This window comes from Ovis canadensis, chromosome 3, assembly GCF_042477335.2.
Source record: "Ovis canadensis isolate MfBH-ARS-UI-01 breed Bighorn chromosome 3, ARS-UI_OviCan_v2, whole genome shotgun sequence".
In the NCBI taxonomy this organism is placed as follows: domain Eukaryota; kingdom Metazoa; phylum Chordata; class Mammalia; order Artiodactyla; family Bovidae; genus Ovis; species Ovis canadensis.
The window spans coordinates 147,316,515-147,332,798 of record NC_091247.1 but is presented as its reverse complement, the minus strand read 5'-3'; positions in this window follow the sequence as shown (position 1 = coordinate 147,332,798).

Genomic DNA, 16,284 nt, shown 5'->3' with positions numbered 1-16,284 from the left:
GAAAATCTTCAAGAATTATAGTCTTTAGAAATTCATTTCTGTTACTTTCTCCCTACAGCTCTCCTGCACAAGAAAGGATTGACTGAGGTGGTGCCAGGAATTTTTTTACTACAAAATGTTATGATGCTTGTGTGGCTTACACATCCAGACAACATCTGGCACACCCAGTTAAGTCAACTACAATTAGTGAAGGGCCTGCTAAAGATATGACATGTTGAATAGTTAAATCATGATTTCTTTTAATGATGATGAACTCAGTTTGGAGTAAAGAAAATATAATTTCAGGCTTTCATTCCTTATATTCCCTGAAAGGTGAAAAAGAAAATCTCTTTATCCCCATACTGGAATTCCTAAAAATTTTTATTAAATTTCTGCTTTATTGAGTGACTTGAAAATGTGTCTGAAAGCTAGTTTTGCTCTATTGCTGAATCAGTTTAGTTCAGTCACTCAGTTATTTCTGACTCTTTGCAACCCCATGGACTGCGCTACGCCAGGCCTCCCTGTCCATCAGCAGCTCCCAGAGCTTGTTCAAACTCATGTCCATCCAGTCGGTGATACCAGCCAAGCATCTCATCCTCTGTCATCTCCTTCTCCTGCCTTCAATCTTTCCCAGCATCAAGGTCTTTTCCAATGAGTCAGTTCTTCACACCAAGTGGCCAAAGTATTGGAGCTTCAGCTTCAGCATCAGTCGTTCCAATGAATATTCAGGACTGAGTTCCTTTAGGATTGACTGGTTGGACCTCCTTGCAGTCCAAGGGACTCTCAAGAGTCTTCTCCGACACCACAGTTCAAAAGTATCAATTCTTTGGCTGTCAGCTTTCTTTATGGTCTAATTATTGTTGAATACAAATTTATGATAACTTCTATAGATCTTCACATGGTAGAAAAATCTTTCAAAATGTTTAAATATATAATACTTCTGTGAAATATCTGCTTAAATCTAGAGTGACCTGAAAATTCTTTTTCTTTAATCAAGACAGTTTTTTGTTTTTAACTATGAAAGTATCATAACACATTTATAGGAAACCTAGAAAATAGAGAACAAAGTTACATATAGTTTCACTATATATAATTTTTAAACAGAAAAATTAAGATTTTTAGTTGTAGTTTCAATATAAAACTTCAAAAATTAATAAAATGAATTGACATCAAAGTAGAAGCATATAGTAGCTTCAAAAAAGCACTGCAAACTAATTCAGCATAATTAAGATTTACACAATTTTCACACAACAGCAGGATATAAATTCTATTCAAGTTCCCATAGACCATAAACCAGAAGACACTGAAACATATCCAGGGACATAAAACAAGGTGCAAACATTGCATGGATCAAAAGTATTGAAACCATACAGACTCTGTTCTCTTATACCTGTGGGACTTTGTTAGAAATAAATATCAAAATATATTTGAAAGTAACTCACATATTTTCAAGTGCAATGTAACATTTATCAAGAGAGATCTTTGACTTACCCATTGAAAGCCTTAATAAAGTTAAAACACTGAAAAACCACTGAGGGTAATTGCACAGAAGAAAGCATTTAAATGAGAAATATCAAAATGTGAGATTAATATCAAGGATACTTAAAAAACCCCATGTGTTTGGAAATTAAATGTCAACTTTTAAATGATGGGTGTACTAAGACACCACAACAAGGAAAATTAGAAAATATTTATAACAGAACAAAAATTTAAAAAGAATTTATCAGAATTTGTTGCATGCAGCTGAAGCTGCTCAATGCAACTGAATATAATGTAGAATCTTGAATAAGGTATGAAAACAAATAATGGACACAAGCTTAAAATTTTGTGAAATTTGAGCAAAATCTGTGCTTCGGTTAATACTGTGTCACATGTTAATTTCCTTTTTTTTTGCAACATAGTAATTCTTTTCATTGTCAGAATTGGATTATAAGTTTCGAGCCTCATTCAAAAAATTTTAATAATAAAATTTACTAAAATAATAAACTTTCTAGACTTTTAGCAATAATACTAGATGCCAGAACAAACGAAACCATATCAAAGTTTTGAGTGAATATAAGCTAGCAATCTAACATTCTATTCATACTTAGTCAAAAAAGTAGAACCAAAATGCCATAAATTTTTTAGCTAAGCAAAAATTCAAGTTTTCTAAAATATTATATGTTATATTATATATAAATTATATTGTACTTACTGTACATGTATATATCCATATATATATATGTTTGAAAGTGTTAGTTGCTCAGCCATGTCCGACTCTTTGTGACCCCATGGACTGTAGCCTGCCAGACTCCTTTGTCCATGGAATTCTCCAGGCAAGAATACTGGAGTAGGCAGCCATTCCATTCTCCAGAGGATCTTCCCAATCCAAGAATCAAACTTGGATCTCCTGCATTGCAGGCAGACTTTTTTTTTTCTTTACTGTTTGAGCCACCAGGGAAGCCCATATATATAGAGATACATACAAAAGCTTTTCTACTACACTTGATAGAGACTTGAGAAAGAACAGCAAAACAAAAAAATGGAGAAATTGGAAAACAAACTGAATGAGATGGGAGCACTGAATATGAAAAATAAAAAGTGAATGAACTAGATGAAAGTAAAACATCATCAGTTAGTACAGTTGTTTTTAAACATAGCTGATGATTATAATCACATGTGGAGCTTTGGAGTAAAAAACAATACCTGGACATTTTGTATTTGTCAAAAAAAATTCCAAGATAACTCTAAAATGCTTCTGGATTTTAAAAAGTGCTTATAGGTTTTTCTATTAAATGGTAGTTACAGCAATATAGAATTCTATTATTTTCTGTTGATGGATCATTATACAAGGTTTTAGAATGAATAACAGTTACATAATCACAATAGTAAAAGACAGTTATCAGTTTTCACAATCAATAGCTAGACAAAAAACAATTGCAAGCCATATGGAAATATGATTAGCCTAACTATAAAATAGTTACATATAATTTGGGAGTTTAAGTCAAGTGATGTGGTAAGTCGAAGTGTATACATGCACATGTTTCATCTACCTAGTCAGTCAAGGTCTTTTGGTTGATGCATTTAATCCATCTACATTTAAGGTAATTATTGATATGTACGATTCTATTGGGCTTCCCATGTGGCACTGCTGCTGCTGCTAAGTCACTTCAGTTGTGTGCGACTCTGTGCAACCCCATAGACGGCAGCCTACCAGGCTTCCCAGTCCCTGGGACTCTCCAGGCAAGAACACTGGAGTGGGTTGCCATTTCCTTCTCCAATGCATGCAAGTGAAAAGTGAAAGTGAAGTCGCTTGGTCGTGTCCAACTCTTAGCGACCCCATGGACTGCGGCTTATCAGGCTCCTCCATTCATGGGATTTTCCAGGCAAGAGCACTGGAGTGGGGTGCCATCGCCTTCTCCGCCATGTGGCACTAGTGGGAAAGAATCCGCTGCAATGCAGGAAATCCAAGTTTGATCACTGGGTTGGGAAGATCCCCTGGAGGAGGGCATGGCAACCCACTCCAGTATTCTTGCCTGGAGCATCCCATGGACAGAGGAGCCAGGCGGGCTACAGTTCGTAGGGTTGCAAAAAATTCAGACATGATCAAAGCAATTTAGCATGCACACACGCATGATCCTATGAACATTTTCTTAAATTTTGGGGGCTTATTTATTGTAGGTCTTTTCCTTCTCTTGTGTTTCTTGCTTAGAGAAGCTCCTTTCGCTTTTGTTGTAAAGCTGGTTTAGTGGTGCTGAATTTGCTTAACTGTTGCTTGTCTATAGCTTTGGATTTCTCAGTCAAATCTGAACCAGAGTCTGTTTAGCATAAGTGAATAATGTAAAGCACCGTACATTGTAACAACTGACTGTAGTCTCTTTTGTCATTGTTTCCTCATATATTTTCAATTACAACTACTTTTGCTCATTGGAAAAAGAATGATTTTTCAAGTCCATTCTATGAGTTTGAAATGTAAAACACAAAATGTGATTTTTGATATAAGCTATGAAAGTGAAAGTGTTAGTCTCTCAGTTGTGTCTGATTTTTTGTGATCCCATGGTCTGTAGCCCACCAGGCTCCTCTGCCCATGGAATTCTCCAGGCAAGAATACTGGAGTGGGTAGTCATTCCCTTTTCCAGGGGATCTTCCCAACCCAGTGATTGAACCTGATCTCCTGCATTGCAGGTGGATTCTTTACCATCTGAGCCCTAATGAAGCCCAGAAAGCTTAGTCATAAATTTTCTTGCAAAAGACTATCCTAATACAAGTACTGTTTCAAAAAAGTTATACATTTATATGACAGAAGAGCTCCAAACCATAGCACAAATGGTCCATTTTTTTTGGAATAAATATTCAAGATGGTAATATTGCATTGCTTCAAAATCACAGTAATTCTATTTTATCTGGATGTCCCCTTCTTTCCGCAGTCACCACTGGTGCTGTCCACAACATATCTGGCACCTAATATGACAACTTATGGGCTTCTTTGAAGTTACATGTGACCATGTGACTTGCTTTGGCCAATGAAATGTGAGTGTACTTGCCTGGCCGTGCCTGGCAGATACTTTAAAGAGCCAGTGCATAATAATAACGAGTACCTGGGTCTCTCTCTCTTTGGTGCAGCGACCAGCAACCTACAGCTGGAGCAGATTCATCAGAGTCGAATTCTCAGATTACCTACAATGAGCATTCATAGCAAATAAACCCTATAGTTTTAAGCTACTGAGGTTTGGGGTTATATAACAGTTACTGCAATGTAATCAGGTTTATCCTGACTAGTCCCTCTCCCATGTTTTATTAGAGATGGCTGCATTAATCTCTTGAAGTTTGCAAAGAATAGAGTGATATTTCTGATTACTTGGCTGTTGGGCATTTATTATAGTAATATGTATAGAAGGAACTAAGGCGTTAGAGAAGACAGTCCTAGTAGCTGCAAATCATACCTTAAACATACAGTGTACTGGCAGCACTTTGTTTCACCTGTTGATCAATATTTAAGTGTTTTCAGATTATAGAGACTCAATTATCCCACCTCTGTTTTCTTCCACTATGCCTACAACAACTGTCAACTTGTAAGGTTTCTGTGACGATGACAGTGGGTCTACGATTGCCCCAGAATTTAGGGAAATTCCCATTGCCTGGTTTTGTTCCATCGTAGTGTGCCCCCATCTGCATACAAGAAGCATAAGTTCCCAATTTCTGAAGGCCTAAGTGTCCATCTTGAACCTTAATTTGACCTTAAGCCACAGGCCACTGAGGCACCTATACCTTCCATGTCAGCTTGGCTGGACCTCTCTTACTTTCCTTTTTAACATTTATTGATTTATTTGACTGCACTGGGTCTTAGTTGTGGCACACAGGATCTTTCGTCTTCTAGTTGTGGCACGTGGGATCTTTTAGTTACAGCACGCAAACTCTTAGTAGTGACACGTGGCATTTAGTTCTCTGATCAGGGATCGAACTCCGGCCCCTTGCATTGGGAGCATGGAGTCTGAGCCCCTGGACTACCAGTGAGCTCCCTTCACTTTACTATTTATTCCTTGTGACCCTCCTTTTCCCTCTCAATGGAAGAAATCCACTCCCTACTGTTCCTTTCTCCTGCCAGCCACCCTCCTTTTTCCTTTCCTCTCTCCCCTTCTTCAGATTTGCTTGTTGTTGTCGTTTGAGTAGGATATAAAATCTCCTACTCAAAGATTTTTGTGCAAACATTGGAAACTTTGGTCTCAAACTTGGTGAGCAATTTCCTAAATCTTTGTTTCTGGTGTGGAGAGGGTACCTTCAAGACACCAGGAAGCAGGACTAGAAAGTAAACAATGAATACGTTGAGACAGAATGCATCAGATTTGCATTTGAATTTCCCAAGAATAAGAATTTGGCTAAGCATCCACTGGCCAACAGTAAATATATGGGCACTCCAAATGCCACTATTATCCTATGAAGGTCTGACTCCAGGTCAGGTGTTGATCCTTGGGCTTATCATTGAAATCAGAGTGTCAGGATCACCTGGAATATACTAGAGCATTCTGTATTTAACAGCGAGACTGTAGCCACTATTGTCAAAAAGGCAGCATTTCTCAGAAAAGGACTGTAGATAAACTTGTCAGCTGGCAGAGCTGGCACCTGAAACCTCATTTTAAAAACATGGTTATTTAATCTCCATGTATTATTCAAAATTTCATTTCGTTGACTTGAAACTCTTTTGTCCTTTGGTTGTCAGGGATTCCCCACCGTATCTGATGTGTGGGGAATTTGTAATATTTGTTGAAGTGGTCAGAGTGAGCTCTTTTCTACTCTACCAATTGGCAGAAAAGAGGGTGACAAACTAATAGAAGCAAAAAGAAAATTTAAAGTGATAGAATGCAAAAGCCTGTATGTATATATGCACGTCTTTTACAGCTTACAAAGAACATTTGTGTAATTTACAAAAAATACTGGTCCTTTGATTAGGGATTTTCCCTGTTTAGTCTATTGCTAATGTATAAGTCTCTTTCCTTCTACCTATAAATTGGGGGAAAAAAACACAAACAGGATCTAGATGTTATTGTTGGTGTGAAGATTAAATAAAGATGTGAAAATTTTTCATGAACTTCATAAAATTATACTTTATATCAAGTAATACAACTTTGCAAAATTAACCATTTCAATTATTGTTCCACCCAATTATCACTGACTAAGGATTTTTTAGGGCTTCCCAGGTGGTGCAGTGGTAAAGAATCTGCCTGCCAATGCAGGAGACCCAAGAGACTCCAGTTCGATCCCTGGGTCAGGAAGACCACCTGGAGTAGGAAACAGCAACCTGCTCCAGTATTCTTGCCTGGAAAATCTCATGGACAGAGGAACCTAGTGGGCTACAGTCCTTAGGATTGCAAAGAGTCGGGCAATATTGAGTAAGAATTTTTTATGTGCCAGACAATATGCTATGTGCTGGGAATATGAAGATAAATAACACATTACTCTTACTCTCAAAAAAACTTACAGTTTCCTGGCTAAGAGAAACATTCAGGAAATAATCTAAATAAAATATGGGACATCTGTGATAAATGTATGCATAGACTCGGGATACAGAGCTAAAGCCACTAGTCCAGTATAGAGGTATAAAGACATCCTGGAGGAAGTGGTGTCTTGAAGTGTGAGGGACAATCTGGAAGAATCAAGAGTTGAAAATTTCAGTTTTTAATTTAACATATTAGAAAGAAATTGTGTCTGGTGCGGAGAAGGCAATGGCACACTACTCCAGTACTCTTGCCTAGAAAATCCCATGGACGGAGGAGCCTGGTAGGCTGCAGTCCATGGGGTCCCTGGGGGTCGGACAGGACTGAGCGACTTCACTTTCACTTTTTGCTTTCATCCATTGGAGAGGGAAATGGCAACCCACTCCAGTGTTCTTGCCTGGAGAGTCCCAGGGATGGGGGAGCCTGGTGGGCTGCCATCTATGGGGTCGCACAGAGTCGGACATGACTGAAGTGACTTAGCAGCAGCAGCAGCCCTACTAAGTGTAAACTATTTGTACATTGTTCAGTTCAGTCCAGTCTCTCAGTTGTGTCCAACTGTTTGCGACCCCATGGACTGCAGCACGCCAGGCTTTCCGGTCCATCACCAACTCCCAGGGCTTGCTCAAACTGTACATTGAATCAGTGATGTCATCCAACCATCTCATCCTCTGTCATCCCCTTCTCCTGTCCTCAATCTTTCCCAGCATCAGGGTCTTTTCCAGTGAGTCAGTTCTTCGCATCAGGTGGCTAAAGTATTGGAACTTGCTTCAACATCAGTCCTTTCAATGAATATTCAGGACTGATATCCTTTAGGATGGACTGGTTTGATCTCCTTGTAGTCCAAGTGACTCTCAAGTCTTCTTCAACACCACAGTTCAAAACATCAATTCTTTGGCACTCAGCTTTCCTTATTGTTAAATCCCCTATTGGATTGATAACATCTTTAAGAAGGGACCATGTCTCATTACTTTGCCGACTAAGGTCCGTCTAGTCAAGGCTATGGTTTTTCCTGTGGTCATGTATGGATGTGAGAGTTAGACTGTGAAGAAGGCTGAGCACCAAAGAACTGATGCTTTTGAACTGTGGTGTTGGAGAAGACTCTTGAGAGTCCCTTGGACTGCAAGGAGATCCAACCAGTCCATTCTGAAGGAGATCAGTCCTGGGTGTTCTTTGGAAGAAATGATGCTAAAGCTGAAGCTCCAGTACTTCGGCCACCTCATGCGAAGTGTTGACTCATTGGAAAAGACTCTGATCCTGGGAGGGATTGAGGGCAGGAGGAGAAGGGGATGACAGAGGATGAGATAGCTGGATGGCATCACCGACTCAATGGACGTGAGTCTAAGTGAACTTCAGGAGTTGTTGATGGACAGGAAGACCTGGCATGCTCCGATTCATGGGGTCGCAGAGTCGGACGTGACTGAGTGACTGAACTGAACTGAACTGAACTGATGTCTCATTTATCTTTTTGTGTCCTCTCATTTGAGTTGTATATTTTAGGGATTGGATTCAATATAAATGATGGGACAGACAACTGTGTATACAATTACAAAGATTTTATTATTACCACAGTGTTTTAGAGTTATGAAATTTTAGAGTTGGAATTAGAATTGATCTTGAAGGCATTTAATCCACCATACAAATACAATATAGAAAAAGCTGAGTTCCAGAAAGTGCCACATAAGTGATTAATGACTACATCTCAAGCCTAAAGTCTTAATTTTTAAATTTTTATATAGTTTGGCCATAGTTTTGTGTGCTTATCTAGGCAGTTTACATAAAAATTTACATGCAAATATGAATTTATATGCATATGTAAGATGCATATACATAGACACACTTGGATTTAGGGATTGAAGGTACCCCTGTTTTAGGATCCCTTGAATTGTAAATATCTACACATTTTAACTGTAGAGTGAGGACAGAAATCCAGACCTTGAGCCTCTCAATCCCCATAGGTAAAACTGTCTTTTGTTCTCAATTCAGAGAAGCTTTCTAGCCTAGAACACCTTATCTTACAAAGAAAGCTAATAAATTACAAGTGCCCAGGCTAATATCAAGGAAAGCACTTCTGAAAGAATACTCTAAATGATCCTTACCTATGTGGGTTTTCTGCAAACTACCTTGTCTCTACTATACGTGGCACTGAAATGGGATACCATAGACGGTTGTGTTGGGAGAGGTTAACGGCCTAAGTTCTAGATGCCTAAATACTGTCCTCAATCAACCATCCTTCTCTGGTCAGGTTGCCAGAGAAAATGTAATTGTAGGAGCTCACTAGACATGGAGCACCATTTCTAACAAGGGATTTAGACCCAAACTCCAAACTAGAATTCCAGTGTGATTGCCTGGAGGATTCCTACATGAGGGAAGGAGACCAGAGAGGCCTCAAACTAAATAAAACCTAAACCTAGGACTTCCCTGGTGGTTGAGTAGCTAAGACTCTGCCACCCCAATGCAGGAGGTGTTGGTTCGATCCCTGGGCGGGGAACTATATCCCACATGCCACAACTAAGAACTGGTACAGCCAAATAAATAATTTTTTAAAAAAAACTGAGTTTGCTTTTTTCTCCCTCTAGCATTCATCTCAGCTCTTCCAAAGCAGAAAAAGGCTGATCCAGAGGATGCTGGCCGCCAGAAGAGAACAGAACAGGAGCTGTAGCAACACAGAAAGGGAGAGAGAAATCATGTCTATAGGAGGGCAGGTTTAGCCCACCCACCTCACCCAGCCCATTGGAGCTGCTTGGATTTTCAGAGGTGAGCCAAGGAGAGAACCCCAGCCCAAGAGAGATGCAGTTTCTCAACTTTACAACTTTCTAGACCATGGAGGAAAGTGGACTATCCCCAAAATGCAGTCCAGATCCTCTTACTCTGGACTCAAAGAAACAAAAAAGGCAGAAAAGCCATGCTCATTTATTCCTTCAATTCAGCACAATGAAGCTTCTTTGTATTAGCACCAGGAATAATAGAATTATCTCAAAAATGCCTGTCCTTCTTCCTCCAAAGGAACTAAATGTTTATCGAGTAGTGCATCTAGGCTAGGAGCTTTCCTTGACCTACAAGCAACATTTCTTAAGGGGTTCAACACAAAAATTCTAGACAACCAACTTTGAAATATTGAACTGTGTACATAAGTACACAGACAAAAGAATCATGTACACATACTTAAAATACTAAAGCACTGAAATGTCAAATGGATCAATCGAGCAATTGATCTTTTCAATATTAAATCATAGCCAGAACATCTGTTCATGCCTGTACCCTTCCTTTGAGTATATTAAACTAAACTTTTCTACCCTTGATATATTAGCTTTTTCTTCTTGATGGCTCTTCATATATTTATTTAAATTTTTTAATTTCTTTTTGATTGGAGGGTGATTGCTGTAAAATACTGTGTTGGTTTCTGCCATACAAAAGTGTAAATCAGCCACAAGTACACATATGTCCCCATCTCCCTCTACCCTCTACCCCATCCAACCCCTCTAGGTCATCACAGAGCACACGGTTGAGTTCCCTGTGCCCACACAGCAGCTTCGCACAGGCTATCTATTTTACACATGGTAATACATATTTGCCAGTGCAACTCTCTCAATTTGTCCCACCTGCTCCTTCCTCTGCTGTGTCCAAAATCTGTTCTCTATTTCTGCATCTCTATTCCTGCTCTGCATATAGGTTCATCAGAACAATGTTTCTAGATTCTGTATTATTAATACATAACTTAACCCACCTTCCCCACCTTCCTATTTTGCCAAGTGTACTACTGAACCATTAAAACACCTTCAGTGGTTGCATTAGTATAACATATTGTTATGACGACCCAGGGAATCTTTCTAGGTGTGGCATTTGCCAGTTAGGGTAGAAACAACATAGTCAAAGTGTAGTAGCACTTCTTACTCTTCTAATGTGGTCCTTCATTGCCCAGAAGGATGCCTCAGCCTCATCCTCAGGTTCTGGGATTTTCCTAATTATGTCTTGTCTATGGGTAGTTGGTCTTCTTGTGAGAGGCAGTGGGGTCAGGAACAACTTACATCACTTTCTTCATGAGATCACTCTTGCATTTTTAGATTTAATATTTAGATCTGTTTATCTTCTTGAATTATGTATTTTATTTTTATATATTGTGCATGGGATGAATTGAAGTTAATTTTTTTTGCATGTGGATATCTGATTGTTCAAGCATAATTTATTAAAAAGATTATCTTTTCTCCACTTAAATGCCTTTGAAAGTGAAAGTAACTCAGTCGTGTCCGACTCTTTGCAGTCCGTGGAATTCTCCAGGCCAGAATACTGGAGTGGGTAGCCATTCCCTTCTCCAGGGGATCTTCACAACCCAGGGACTGAACCCAACTCTCACGCATTGCAGTCAGATTCTTTACCAGCTAAGCCATGAGGGCCTTTTCATCTCTGTAAAAAATTACTTGTGTGTACATGTGTGAGTCTATTTGTGGACTTTGTAATATTTTCCATTGATCTGCTTTTCTATCTTGACACTGATTCCACATTTCCTTGATTATTCCAGTTTTGTAAGTTTTAAAATTAGCTACTGTTTATCATCTAACTTTGTTCTTCTGTTTCAGAACTGTTTTTGCAATTCTAGGTCCTTTGCATCTCCATATAAATTTTAGAACTTGTTTGTCAATTTCCACCTAAAACCCTTCTGGGATTTTTGACTGAGCTTGCATTGAAGCTAAAACTCATATTGAGTCCAATTTACATCTTCTGTCAGTGAACATGTATATTTTTCCATTTATTGAGGTCTTTTTAAATTTCTCTCAGCAATGTTTCAGTGTACATATCCTTCACGTATTTTATCAGGTTTATCCCTGTGATGTTGTGATTTATAGTAAGGACTGTATATTTGATCTTTGTCCTGGTTCCTAGCACTCCAGGTGCTAAAATTCTTGGAATTTCCCAAGTGGTAAGAGTAATAAAAGTATCTAGATATTCATAACAAACCCCTTTTAACCACACTTGAATTTATGTTAATGAGGTGACTTCTGCAAAGCACTTAAGGATGGAGGCTGGTTACCAAGGGAATCGACCATGTTATTGGAGGATTAGAACTTTCGGTGCCCCCCTCCCCCACCCACCGACCTCCAGGAATGGGAGAATTGGAGGTTGAGTTGGTGGCCAATGGCAAATAATTTAATCAATTATGTCTATGTAATTAAGCTTCCATAAAACCCCAAAATATGGAATTTAGAGAGCTTCTGGGTTGGTGAACGTGTGGAGGTCTTGGAAGAATGGTGCTCTCAGAGATCATGGAACCTCCCCACCCTTTCCTCAGACCTTGCCAATGTCTCTCTTCCATCTAGCCATTTCTGAGTTATATCCTTTTGTAATAAACTGGTGATTTAGTAGGTAAAATATTTCTCTGAGTTCTGTGAGCTTCTCTAACAAACTAATCAAACTCAAGAAAAGGGTAGAAGGAACCTCCTGTTGATAGTTGGTAAGAAGCAGAGGTGGCAACCTGAACTTGGAACTGGTATCTTCAGTTGGGTAGCATGATCAGCCTTGCAGGACTGAGCCCTGTAAGATCTGAGGCTCTTACTAGGTGGAGAGTAGCAGATAAGTTGAACTGTAGGACATAAATGAATGGTATATGAGATTGCTTGGTGGTGTGGGGTAGTAGAATCTTTTCAATGCAGGTTTTTAATTTTAGAAACTGTTGTAAATGGTATTTTTTAAACCTCAATTTCTGATTATACTGGTATATAGAAATACATTTCTATCTACTGATAGATAGAAATACAATGTACAATATACAATATATATTGATCTTGTATCCTGAAACCTTATTAAATTAATTTATTAGTTCTAACAGATTTTTATACATTCAATTGAATTTTCTACATGAAAGAGCATGTCTTTTGTAAATAAGGACTGTTTTACTTCTTCCTGTCCAATATGGATGCCTTTTATTTCTTCTTCTCACCAAGTTGAACAAACTAGAACCTGCAGTATAATGTTGAAGAGAAATGCTGTTGTTGTTCAGCTACTCTCCTTCTAGGTGTTTACTTAAGAACAAATAAAGTATATATTCATACGAACATTTGCACACAAATGTTTTAGAAGCTTTATTTGTCATAGTTAAAAAGTGAAAGAAATGTCTATCAACAGATGAATAAAAAATAAACAAATTGAAGTGTATCCATACAATGGAATATTATGCAGCAACATAAAAGAATGATCTGTTGATCTGCTGCATGAATGAATCTCAGAAATAAGGTGAGCAAAAGAAGCAAGACAAAGAATAGATAATGTATAGTTTCAATTATATAAAAGTCTGAGAAATAATTAATGAAAATGCAAATGAAAGGAAAGCAGAACAGTAGCCCTTTAGGCATAAAGTTGAGAGACAATGGAAGAAAACTGAAAGAAGGGATTACAAATGGATATGAGGAAATTTTGGGGGTGAGGCATATTTTAATTATCTTGATTGTGGTTATGTTTTCATGGGTATATGAGTATGTCAAAATTTATTATTTTATACACTTTAAATATGTGTAATTTACTATATATAAATTATTCCTTAATAAAGCTGTTAAAATAACATTTAAAAAACACTACAGGAAATTAATGAAGTCAGGTCCAGGATTATCTGGCTGGAAGTAGATACAAAGTGTAAAGTTTATTGTAGAACCCCACTTTCAGAAACTCCCTAAATGAAGCCCAGGCTCAGACATCTGAAGAACAATTTTAAGGCCTGATTACATTAGGTGATTGAGTGGCAAAGATGGATATACTATCAATTGAAATGTGAAATAAATATGGTGAACAGATTAATTCTTAGAGAAAAGTTCCTAATATTTCTATTGGATTTAAACTGGGAATGGAAAATAGTGTTAAAGTATTAAAAGCATAAGATACCAATCATAGCTATCATGATTGTTTTAAGAATAATATGCCATTGGTATGCAGCATGGTTTGGGGATGGAATAAATCAGAGAAAAACAAACTGGATATAGTTAGCATGTAATTAGTACTAAAAAAAATATTGCTAACTGCTTATATACTGGTAACAAGTAGAGGAAATTTCTGCCGTTTTTCTAGGAAAATGAAGAAACCTTCTGTTCTTGCTCTAAGATGGTGAGTAGAAGGATGTGTGCGCCTCTTCTGCAAGACCTTTAAAATTGCAACTAGCTGCTGAACAACCATCAACAGGAGAATGCTGGATCCAACCAAAAAAAGGGCAAGGAGAAGCCCCAACAAGACAGTAGGGAGGGCAAAATTGCATTTATAATCAAGCCCCATACCCACCAGAAACACTCAGAGGGCTCAAACAAAACCTTGTGCACACCAGGTCCCAAGGACCCCACAAGAGACTGAGCCAGACCTGCCTTTGAGTGTTTGCATTTCTCCTATGGAGTCATGGGTCAACGGTGGCCTGCTGCACAGATGGGGATCTGGCTACAGCAGACGTGGGAGGCACAGCATGTGACATAACTTCTCTGGGAGGAGGTTGCCATTAGCCCCACCATAGAGCCACCAAGTTCTATGACCCAAAAATTGGAGAACAATTATACCAAAGAAATTCTCACACTGTTGCAAAAGTTCTAGGGCCCACAACAGATTTCCCAACATAGGGATCCAGCAAAGGGACTGAGAACTCCCAGGGAATTTGATTTTGAAGTCCAGTGGGATTTGATTAGAGAACTTCCACAGGACTGGGGAAACAGACTCTTGGAGGAAACAAACAAAATCTTGTGTGTACCAGGACCCAGGAGAAAGAAGCTGGGACCCCAAAAGAGACTGATTGAGACTTGCCTGTGAGTGTCCAAGAGTCTCCAGCAAAAGCATAAGTCAACAGTGGCCTGTTGTGGGGTCAGGGGCACTGAATACAACAGTCCTGGGAGCTATGATGTGCTGGCATTAAGTCCATTTTAAGAAGGTCTCCATTACAGCCATTACTCATACCATAGTTCTGCCTAAGGCCAAACTGCAGGGAGGGAACACAGCTCCACCCATCAACAGTAAATTGGATTAAAGATTTGGAGCATGACGCTGCCCATCACAGCAAGACCCAGATTCCCCCCCAGTCAGTCCCTCCCATCAGGAAGCTTCCACGAGCCTCTTATCCTTATCCATCAGAGGGCAAACAAAATGAAAACCACAATCACAGGAAACTAACCAAAGGACACATGGATCACAGCCTTGTCTAACTCAATGAAACTATGAGCTATGCTGTGTAGGGCCACCCAAGACGGATGGGTCATGGTGGAGGGTTCTGACAGAACGCAGTCCACTGGAGAAGGGAATGGTAAACCACTTCACCATTCTTGCCTTGAGAACCCCATGAAAAGTATGAAAAGCCAAAAAGACAGCACACCAAAAGATGAACTCCCAAGGCCAATATGCTACTGGAGAAGAATGGAAAAATAACTCCAGAAAGAATGAAGAGATGGAGCCTAAGCGAAAACAAAACCCAGTTCCGGATGTGACTGCTGATGGAAGTAAAGTCCGATGCTATAAAGAACAATATGGCATGGGAACTTGGAATGTTAGGTCCATAAACCAAGGTCAATTGGAAGAGGTCAAATAGGACATGGCAAGAGCGGACACCAACATTTTAGGAATCAGTGAACTAAAATGGACCGGAATGGGTGAATTTAATTCAGATGACCATTATATCTATTACTGTGGGCAATAATCCCTTAGAGAAATGGGGTTGCCCTCATAGTCAACAAAAAGTCTGAAATCCTTGGATGCAATCTCAAAAATGACAGAATGATCTCTATTTGTTTACAAGGCAAACCATTCAATATCACAGTAATCCAAGTCTATACCCCAGTTACTAATGCTGAAGAAGCCAGAGTCGAATGGTTCTATGAAGAGCTACAAGACCTTCTAGAACTAACACCAAAAAAAGATATCCTTTACATCATAGGGGACTGGAATGAAAGTAGGAAGTCAAGAAATACCTGAAGTAACAGGCAAATTTGGTCTTGGAGTAAAAAATGAAGCAGAGAAAAGGTTAACAGAGTTTTGCCAAGGGAACAAACTGGTCATAGCAAGCACCCTCTCCAACAACACAAGAGATGACTCTACACATGGACACCACCAGATGGTCAATACCTAAATCAGATTGATTATATTCTTTGCAGCCAAAGATGAAGAAGCTCTATACAGTCAGCAAAAACAAGACTGGGAGCTGACTGTGGCTCAGATTATGAACTCCTTATTGCAAAATTCAGACTTAAATTGAAGAAAGTAGGGAAAACCACAAGAACTTTCAGGTATGACCTAAATCAAATCCCTTACAATTATATAGTAGAAGTGACAAATAGACTCAAGGAATTAGGTCTAATAGAGCACCTGAAGAACTACGGACGAAGGT